Source organism: Pyxicephalus adspersus, chromosome 9 (genome assembly GCF_032062135.1).
Source record: "Pyxicephalus adspersus chromosome 9, UCB_Pads_2.0, whole genome shotgun sequence".
In the NCBI taxonomy this organism is placed as follows: Eukaryota; Metazoa; Chordata; class Amphibia; order Anura; family Pyxicephalidae; genus Pyxicephalus; species Pyxicephalus adspersus.
The window spans coordinates 18,975,294-18,985,347 of NC_092866.1; the positions used below are offsets into that span (position 1 = coordinate 18,975,294).

General features: G+C 36.9%; 1 long non-coding RNA gene across 1 annotated transcript; it reads left to right on the forward strand.

Annotated features, from left to right (window-relative positions):
• The first annotated feature begins 3,516 nt into the window (after positions 1-3,516).
• Positions 3,517-9,850, forward strand: LOC140338575 (uncharacterized). Its single transcript, XR_011922274.1, has 2 exons — positions 3,517-7,173; positions 7,215-9,850. It is a non-coding gene; the product is annotated as an uncharacterized lncRNA (long non-coding RNA).
• The last annotated feature ends 204 nt before the right edge of the window (positions 9,851-10,054 follow it).

The window sequence follows — 10,054 nt, forward strand, 5'->3', positions numbered from 1 at the left end:
GTGCAACACTTTAAGATGTTCTGAGGTCAATAAAGTATGCTTTTCAAGATTTTAGGATGTTCAAGTGTGACCACATTAGGCCACATATTTATGTACAAAATTATGTACAAAACCAACCTAAGTTGGTTCAGCCATATCTCTGAATCAACAGGTTAAACCCTCTGTCATGGCCTAGATTGGTGATTTTTTAAGGACATCTTGATCCTGTGGTCCTTAGTTTGGGCCTCCTTCATCTAAGGTTCCCTTTATTAGAAAATATTCTCTGCAATACATTACAAAACTGTGACTAATTCCTCACTAATGTGAAGAAACCTGGAACCTTTGCGTAGCGCAGAGGTTGCCAACCTGAACGTACAGATAATTTCTGTGAAGACCGCGCCTGACGGGCGTGGCCCCCGATACTGCGGACGCCTACGTTCCCCCACGGGGGTTGCACTGGCCAGAGCCACATGTCCTACGCATGGATCGCAGGCTCAGGGCGGTGGGCGGGTTGTGTCCCTGGACGGGTTCTGGCATCATGACGTCACTCTGGGAGAAGTGTCTTCCACTTTGAGTGATACATGGGCTGTGAAATTAGTGGTCCGTGATGTTCAAAAAGTTGGCGACCACTAGCCTAGCAGACACCAGTTGCAATGTAATTCCTAGCAATAGATATAATGTTGATGACTTAACTATTTTTTAATTAATTACATTCCCATACACTTGAGTTAACCATACATCTGGTAAACACTGGTGCAGTAGCTAGAATAATTCACATGGTATATAAAAAATGCTCGGCAAGTAAATTTCTGTGGGACGAAATTGTACCATGGAAAGTGTCCCACGTTGAATGGTGGCCATTCGACACACGAATGCGAAGTAAGCTGGACAGGGCCCCAAATACCTCAAGGGGAAAACTAATCAAGAAAATAATAAGTGAACCATTACAGCTGAAATTTATAACAGGTAATGGAAAAGAGTTGTTCATGTAGGAAATTTTTGTGTTTTCTATGATTGTTGTTAATTGTTGTTAATTAAAGTATTTTAATTTTATTGTATACAAGACATTGATAAAAGCAAATTACAGAAATAAACAGTATACACAAACTAGACCTGTCATCACGAATTTCTGTGCCCACCAGGTAAACTTCCCCCTCCATGTCTAAAAGTCCCTTGCATTGCAAAAGTCAAGTTTCATCTGATCAGGGCCCAGTACAGAAGTAACCCTTGTCCCACCTTGATGGTGGCCCTGTATACAACATACTGAAAAGCAGTGTCTTTACCACTTGCACTTTTTTTCTAATATTTATTGTGATTCACCTTGTCACATCTTCTATTGTGAGCTTCCTTTGCAGCATTTGGTTACATGACATCTTAGAAAGGCAATGTTTGGAGCTGGAAGACTTCCCTTTGTAGGGCTTTTTGATTGCAAGTAATGATTTGATGCCTAGCATGTGTCTCGAGTGGCTGGTCCTGGATCAGAAGTCTAAATATAAAGTATGTTAAGTCGGGACCAACAAAACATTATATCTCATAAGTACTGGCCCCATTGGGTTTATGACTACCCTCAGGTCAGTCCTCCCTTGGTCCCTATTGATATTGTTTATATGGGGATTGGTGAGGCCCAGTAACCGAGGCCGTCAGGAATATATCAACATAATATATTTAACATAAGGCTTGATGCTGGGTCTAAGCATGGACCCTTTTAATTTACACTTGATTGTGTGTGATGTGTTTTTGTTAAGTGTAAGTTGGATTTCTTTCCATAGTAGAAACTATTTTTAGGATAGTATGTATTAAGTAGAAAATATTAAAACTCCCACACACAGCAATTCTGTCTATCAAACCATCTTATGTTCATTTTGACTATACAATTGCTGCATAAATGCAAACATAATTGTACTATTAAAAAATGATGATAGTAAAAAAAAAAAAAAAGTCTGTATATGCAAAGTGTCTACAGATCGGTAATAGTAAATGAAAGCAGCCAGTTTGCTTTAATGTACAGAGCCATTTTAGTGTTGAGTTTCTTAGTTGTCCAGCAGTACACAGTCTGTCGGTAAAACTCAATTTTCCTGTTTGCAGTGATATAAATCATACTGTCATCTGTACACTATGAAAAGTAAAGTTATTGAAGGGGAAAGTGCTAAAGTGACATCGTTAGCCAATGTGACAAGTTATTTTGTTTTTTTATTTTTTGGATTCAGGAAAGTGATCGTCCTTTTATCACAGCTGTATATGGTAGCAATCCCATTACAAACCCTCAGGACAGTTAGATCATGTTCTTCCTCTAACAAATACCTACCTTTCCGGTACAATTTCTCTAATAGAATGCTTTATTTTTATATGGTGTGCACAGTCCCAACAAACACAAAGCCTAATGATCACAACTCAGTGTACAAAAGTGTGCAAGAGGTCACAGCAGTTGTCACTAAATGATCTCCCTTTCCTCTGTTTGTTGGTATCCATGTAGACATATCATTCAGTAGAAAAGAAAAACACTCTGATCACTAAGGGTTGTTCTAAATAACATGCTATGAAAAACAATGTACCGTAACTTCTCACACAAGAGCCAATCAGAAATCAGCTTTCATTAGCCTGACAATATTGAACTGATTTCTGGTTGGATACATTGCTCTGGAGAATCTTTGATCTTTACATATAAATACTATACACCATTGGTTTGTTAGTAGAATACATTACTTTATATTTTACCCATTGCTTCTACAACAACTCGAGTTCACGTAGAAAGAATAACGGTTGATTCTATCTAATGTGGGTTTATATGCAAATAGAATATTGTAAAGACATAGCAGCCAGCTTCATCTTTCCTAGAGCTTACCCTTCCAAATTGATTAATCTGTAATTAAAATCTGCTTTAGCTTGCTGTGTTTTGTACATCATCAGTCATTTGGCTCTGCCACAGTGAATTAACTTAATTGTACATAAAGTTGGCTAATGGAATAGTTATTGTGTTAGCAAAATGAAAAGATTTATCCTACCTCTGGCCTTGTATATTTATTCCCTAAGGTATGATGTCACACAATGGGATGTGACCAGTAAAAAATGGCAAAGAATGACATAAAGGGCAGAAATGACACCAAACACATCCCTTGGTAATTTAAGGAGTTGCATTCTGTAAAAACAAACTTATTTAATAACTTAAAGGTGGTTTTTTAAGTATAGTAACCTACATCAATACAAGGATTTATCTTTAATTATTCTACATTTGGAAAGTTAAAACTATTTCTCTACTGCATTAGTAATTATAACAGAATATAAAATAACAAATATGTTTTTTTTTAAAATATTAAAAGTAAACAGCTTAATACACATCTAAATCACATGCATGTGTGCTGTCTTCCTAGCAAAAATATTTGTGATTCTATGCAGTTAGTTTTGCATTGCACGTATCCCAGACAGAGAAGCCGAGTCCCTGACTTGACTTTCCAGCACTTTAGCCAAATCTACACAGCTTGGTCAGGGATATTGGGCCAGATTTATAAAAACTCTCCAAGGCTGGAGAGAATACACTTTCATCAGTGAAGCTGGGTGATCCAGCAAACCTGCAATGGATCTGGCCTAGAATTCAAAACATTTACTAGCGACTTTGAAGAAACCCATGCCAAGTTTGCTGGATCACCCAGGTTCACTGATGAAAGTATATCCCCACCACCCTTGGAGAGTTTTTATAAATCGGGCCCAGTGAATGCAAAAGAAAAGAGTAGCAGCAAATGGTAGTTCTCTACTCCATTCGACAATCTCGATGAGTGAAATTAATACCACCGTGCTATGCAGTAGAGACTATAATAGTGCTGTCCATTGCTCTTTCAATATAAATGCATTTGATTTGGGGCTTATGATGGACTAATATAAAAACAAACTATAAAATACATTAACACAATATTCTAATGAATGCAAACATTTATTAAAAAGAGGTGTTTTTTATGAACCTACATTTCTGCTTATATTGTATCCAAGGAAATTTGCATAGATCAGAGAATTGATCTGATGAAGAATGCAATATTGGGTTTAAAATTTGATTTGTTGTTAAGTTAGATGTTGATATATTTATTTTAGTTAGATAGAGTAAGAAGAAGTCGAATCCTCTGCCTTGGCTGTATAGCTGTTTGTATTTTAGTAGGAAGGTTTCCTTCAGTCTCCTCTCTGCAGAGTGCATTCTTTATATATTCCCACGGAGAATATTAAATCCAAGAACATCGTGATGTTGTTGTTGATTTTTCCATAGCAAAATATGGTGAAGATATTCTAAAATAGTGGAATCAGGAAGTTTATCTCACAGTTAGGCTCTGGTTATCTAAACAATATTTTGTTGGGTAATCATTTTGCTAGAGTACCAGGCAGCAAATCAAGCAAGGGATCAAACCTCCTACTAAACATGTCTAGGGTGAAATTTAAATTACTTTCCAGATGGAGTAGTTATGGTGGCATTATAGAGTTAAATGAAAAATTCTGCTGTTTTATCAAATTTGTTATTACAGGAATACAATCTGTCTCTAACTAGCTATCCTACATATAATTTAGATTTATCACTATTTATGGCTGTTCCTGCTAATCTAACCCAACCACATGTAAACTATATTATATTTATATTTATTAAAATGGCTTTAATCATTCTGATGTAGACCCTCATAGCTAAGACAACTTGAAAGTAATGAAACACATACTGCAACTTTTAGAATTCCATATCTATCTGTACATGAAAGAAGCAGTTGATAGTCCTATTCTGATTTTCAGATTATTGGAAACACGCAACATAAGTGAGGCATGTCCTGAAATATCTTCATTGTTAATAGGTTATCAATACACAATTATGTGTCACCAAATATTGCAATATATGCCTTTTGTAATTATGTTTTTACGGGGATCACTTCTGGGCTATAACCACTTAACAAACTCAAATTTATATTTAAATATAAGGTTTCCTTCGTATGGGGTAAATGGCTTAATTGCAAAGTATTACACTGGTGACTGGTGACTGGTGGACTCAGTAATATGTGTTAGGTGATGTTTTGTTATGTTTGTGGTTCTCCTACTTTGTAGGAGGTGGTTATCCTACTTTATTTTAAGGTTATCCTGCTTTGTTTTAAGGTTATCCTACTTTGTTTTAAGGTTATATTTTATTATATTTTGTTATGACATCCTATGTCTAAAGTTATAGAATTTATTTTTAATTTGTCTTTGTAATGTTAGTTCATGATAGTCAGGCACTGTAGGCGTTGCATGGGGTAAATTCCAGCTCTCCCTTCCAACTACAATAAATGCTATAATATATAATAAAATTTATATAAAAAAACTATAGGGTGTATTAAAGTATTTAGGATACTTTTGTTCCCCCACTCTCCTAATGACATGACCAGCAATTTGGGCTTGGTCACATGATTACATATAGGCCACGTGGCCAACTCCGGAAGGAAGAAGAATGATGTTTGGAACAAGAATTTATTTTAACACTTTGTTGATCATTAATATAAACTGGAATTTATATATCTCTGTCTGAATTTGACTTTGAGCTCTGTTTTTTTGGAATCCCCTGTACAGTGTTGTAGGGGGAACGTCAGAACTAGGGCCAGTCATTCATGCTGCAATGCACATGTGTTGCAAAGGAAGATATTGACAGAAGGAGTAAGCAGCAGAAGCAAGTTTTCAGTGTGCTGCTCTGTCATTTTTTTATTTCAGAGTGGAACAAAGTAGTTGATTAGGCTGTATTACTGTATGATATATACTGCGGTATGAAAAAGGTCACTGACCTGGCTATGCTGTGTGTATACATCTCAGAATCGGATGAAGCAAGTTATAAATCAATAGGCCAAAACAAGGTTTCATATATAATTTACGTATGAATTTCTGCCTTGGAGTATTTGTCATCTATACACTCTGAAATCAGCTATTTTGTAGTTTTGTTAGATTTATAAACGAACGCAGCTCTGCAATTCTTAGGACAAACTGTATAACATGAAATACATCAACTATCATGACATAAAATTCAAGAGTGAATGTTCCATTAATATGAATAACATTGACAGCGCTGTCAGAATGACTGCTTCTGCTGTGTATAGGTGGTTTGTAGGTCCGTTAGTTCTGCCAGGGAGAGCGATGGTCTTGTATTTGGCTGCTCATCCCTAAAGGAAGCAGATTGAGTTTTTGTTGCTTGTAGCCAACAATTTGATGATTCATTCTCAAACCTCCCCTGGAAATGTTACGGTTGGGAGGTGACGGCTTGCTAGGAGCATCAACAGCGCTGGACTGTCATTACCCAACAGAATGGAGGAATGACAGTTCTTTGTTTCCATAGCCACTGTAAAAGTCTTTCTTTCTTACCCTAGGCAGCTAGAACAGATCTTCTTTGGTCATTTTAAAGCTAAAGAGTAGGTAAATACAAAAATGTCTTTCTTAAAGTGAAAATAAAATCTGCCATACTCATATTCTCCCCAACAATGTGACACCCATGAGCTCCCTTGCCGACATTGACATCTTTGTCTGGGTTAAGCATGTTCAACCCATTGATTGGCTGACTTGGAACTGGAAACTTCCAGAAAAAACATGTCTTAGATTTGGCCATAGTATACCACTTTTTGGGTAAAGTTCCACTTTAAAGTGTCTGTAAAGACAAGCCAATTTTCTTCACTTTAGATTGAAGAAGGGTTAAAAGGATGGCTGCCTGGAACAGTTCTGTTAAGCTCCTGTCCTGAAGATGCAACAGCAAATGCTAGGAAAAGTCTAAATTATATGCAGAATTCCCATCTTTCTGTATAGAAATGGAAAATGCCACCCTTAATGGTTGACTGACCCATCACATTCCGACATGGGACAAATCTCTCTAGATGGGACACATACACCAATTCAAACCTGACAACATAGCCCGTTCCAACTCTATACAAAATTATATTTTACATAAATAAGGAAATTATAAATAAATTATAAATCTGCACCGATACCAGCATCCTGTAATTCCCTGCATAGCGACATTCAAAATAGACAATGGAGGGGTAAGAAGAATCAGTAGGGGAAAGTGATAAGTTCACCAATGAGATGTTGTTTGTCCAATCACAGGCAGGGGTGGGTCCCGGACCAGGTCGGTATTTTTAGCAGTGTACTCTGCAGGCAGGTCCAGGAACTGAGTTTGTTGTCCAGCATGGATGCCTGGATTATAGGACAGGTAAAACAGTTTATGTATTTGTCCTTAAATGGCATGTTTTATTGCTGGTTTTGAGCTATATTCTCTTTCATTTGATATGTTGTTCTACGCAAATCCAAAGTGTTTTATATGCTTACTGGTTTTTACCTGGTTTACGAGAACTTTTATATTATGTATGTTTATTACTGCAAGTACCATGACTAGTATGGAGGCTGATAAAGGCTAAAAGATGCTATTTTGGGTGAAACGTGACTAGGGCAGTATAAAGGGCAGTACAAACTAATAAATGCTACTTTGGATAGAAATATGACTAGGGCGGTATGGAGGGCAGTAAAAGCTAATAGGAGCTATTTTGTGTGGAACATGTGTCTAAGGCAGTATGAAAGGCACGGATTAATGCTACTTTGGATGGGTCATGTGACTAGGGCAGTACAGACTGATAAATGTTACTATATGCCCAAACGTGGATGTTTTATAAATGACCTATGACCAAGAATAAATGAAGGTCTGTAGACCTGCAGTAATTGATATCACTGTGATATTCAGCATTTTTCTGTAATATTTGAATGTGAAGAGTTCCATTTTTTGCTGTTTACTGATTGTTTATGGCTTTATGCTTCTTGTGCTTTAATGCTCCCTTGTGTTTAAGTGCCCTTGAACAGCACTGCACCACAGCTTTCAAATTTGGCATTGATAGCCAAATTTTAATCACATGTCCTGTTCTGTTGCTGGGTCTTCCGTGCATTTTTGTGAATGTTGTTGGCATTTTCTTTGACAATTTGCAAAGGATTTCAATGTATATGTATAATACCTTGACTTTGCTATTAGTGCCAAGTTTGGCAGCATCAGTGCAGTTGCAGGGCACCAAACACGCACTGTAGCACAATGCTACACATGCTTACAATTGCATGTGTGCACATAGCTTATGCTTTCATTGTATGTTAATGATAACATATGTATACCATAGAAGCCACATGCCGTGATAAGAACATATTTTGCCTTCCAGTTCACCATAAAGATGTCTTGTGTGTATTTAAAACTCTGGAAAGTGACGTCTGTGTGTGTATGTGGATGTGTATGTTTGTGTACGGTAATACCACGCCTTATAATACTTGTGTATTAGATCTGTGCAAAACTATCAGGAATATAATTATCTGCACTCAGGTAGTCACTAATAAAACCTCAAATGTATCACATTGCCAAAAGTAGTAAACGATGCTGAGAAAAAAAATCTAAAAGACTTAAAAAAGAAAATCACTTATTGAACACATGGCTTTTGTTCTGCTCAGAGCTGGGACAGATTTATCTAAACTGGAGGAGCCCATTCATACTTTATTGTGATGAAGTAATTCCTGTGCATATACTGTAACATGTAGGGTTGAGAATGGGTCCCAATGCTGAGAAATTGTAACTGTGTGTGTTCTGTTTCAGTGCAGCACAGTTACATTTGTGTGGGCATTGGGGAGCCCATTGCAGCACATTGAGTCTGATTTTTTCTCCAAGGCTGGAGAGGATACACTTTCATCAGTGAAGCTGGGTGATACTGCAAAGCCGGAATGGATTTATTGAAAGTAATTTGCTATTTGCTAGCAAATGGTTTGAATCCGAGACCAGATCTATTCCAGGATTGCTGGATCACCCAGCTTAACTGACGAAAGTGTATCCTCCCCAGCCTTGGAGAGCTTTAATAAATCAGGTGCAATATATCAATTCATAGGTCCAATTGAACATTTAGTTGAAATCAATATATTCCAGCCACAGAAAGCAGCCACAGACTGAACAGATGAAGCATGCCGCCTGTCAGCAGCTGCAAAGAGAACCCCTTGATCTACTTACAGAGGTCCAACATGCCCCTGTGCCGAATTAGATATAAATTTGCACAATGAACTGGGAGCATGAGTTTTGCTGTTGCAAATCCTTAAATCTGACTCTATATGGGGTTGTTAGACCCCTGCAGACCACTGGTTAGACAAAAGGTTCTTTTTTACAGCTTGCTGCCAGGGGAAAGGCTTTTTTACTAAAACTTAGCTGCTTTACAAAGACAGTGAACATTAGGGCTCTGAACATTTTTTATGCATGGAATGTATTCAATTCAGTTGAGCTTTAACACAACGATAAAGATCTTTGTTTAACCAAGGGACTGTAATTTTCCATTTTATTGGACTAGGATGGAACTAGCTGCCACCAAAATGGTAAAAAAATAATCTTATCCTGTGTTAGCTTGTAAAAGTAGATTTATGGCTGTTGCCTTGCCAATTAGATTTCCTATTACCTTTGAAGGTTCGGATTGATTTTTATGAGCAGTAGTTTCACTAAACCCAAATTCACGTCTATTGAATCAGATTCTGTATATTTCCAAATGGATAAACTCATTGGTTACTGTGATTTCTCCAGTTTACATAAACAATCCCATCGGTGGTATTTAATTCTACGTTTTGCATATTTTTGTTTCTTTATTGTACTTTTAACATATGCAGCTGTTCAATGTATTTATTCAATCCACCTGCTGCCAAGCTGGTTCTAGCATAATGTGGTCATAATATTTATAAATGTGTTACCTTGATAAATAAATCTTTCTTATGTTCCAGTGTGATTATTGTGCCTCTTGCAGTGCTGTCTTCCCATTGTAACACCACTGTTGTTTTAATATGTTAATAAGCATGGCATTATAGGGTGTAACACATCAAATAAATGTTTTTAAATCATCCAAAAGCCTCTCTGATTTCTTTCTTTGTTTATTGAAATTGATAACGGTAATGTGAGTGCACAGGATTATTTGTAAAGGAGATAGCATGTTTGAAATATGTGACAAATAACTCCAAGGACAAATAAAATGATGTGCCAGCGGAATAAGTGAAACAATCAGATGGTAAATTAACACTTTCCTAGGGGAAATACAGCACTGTCATTGCTTGG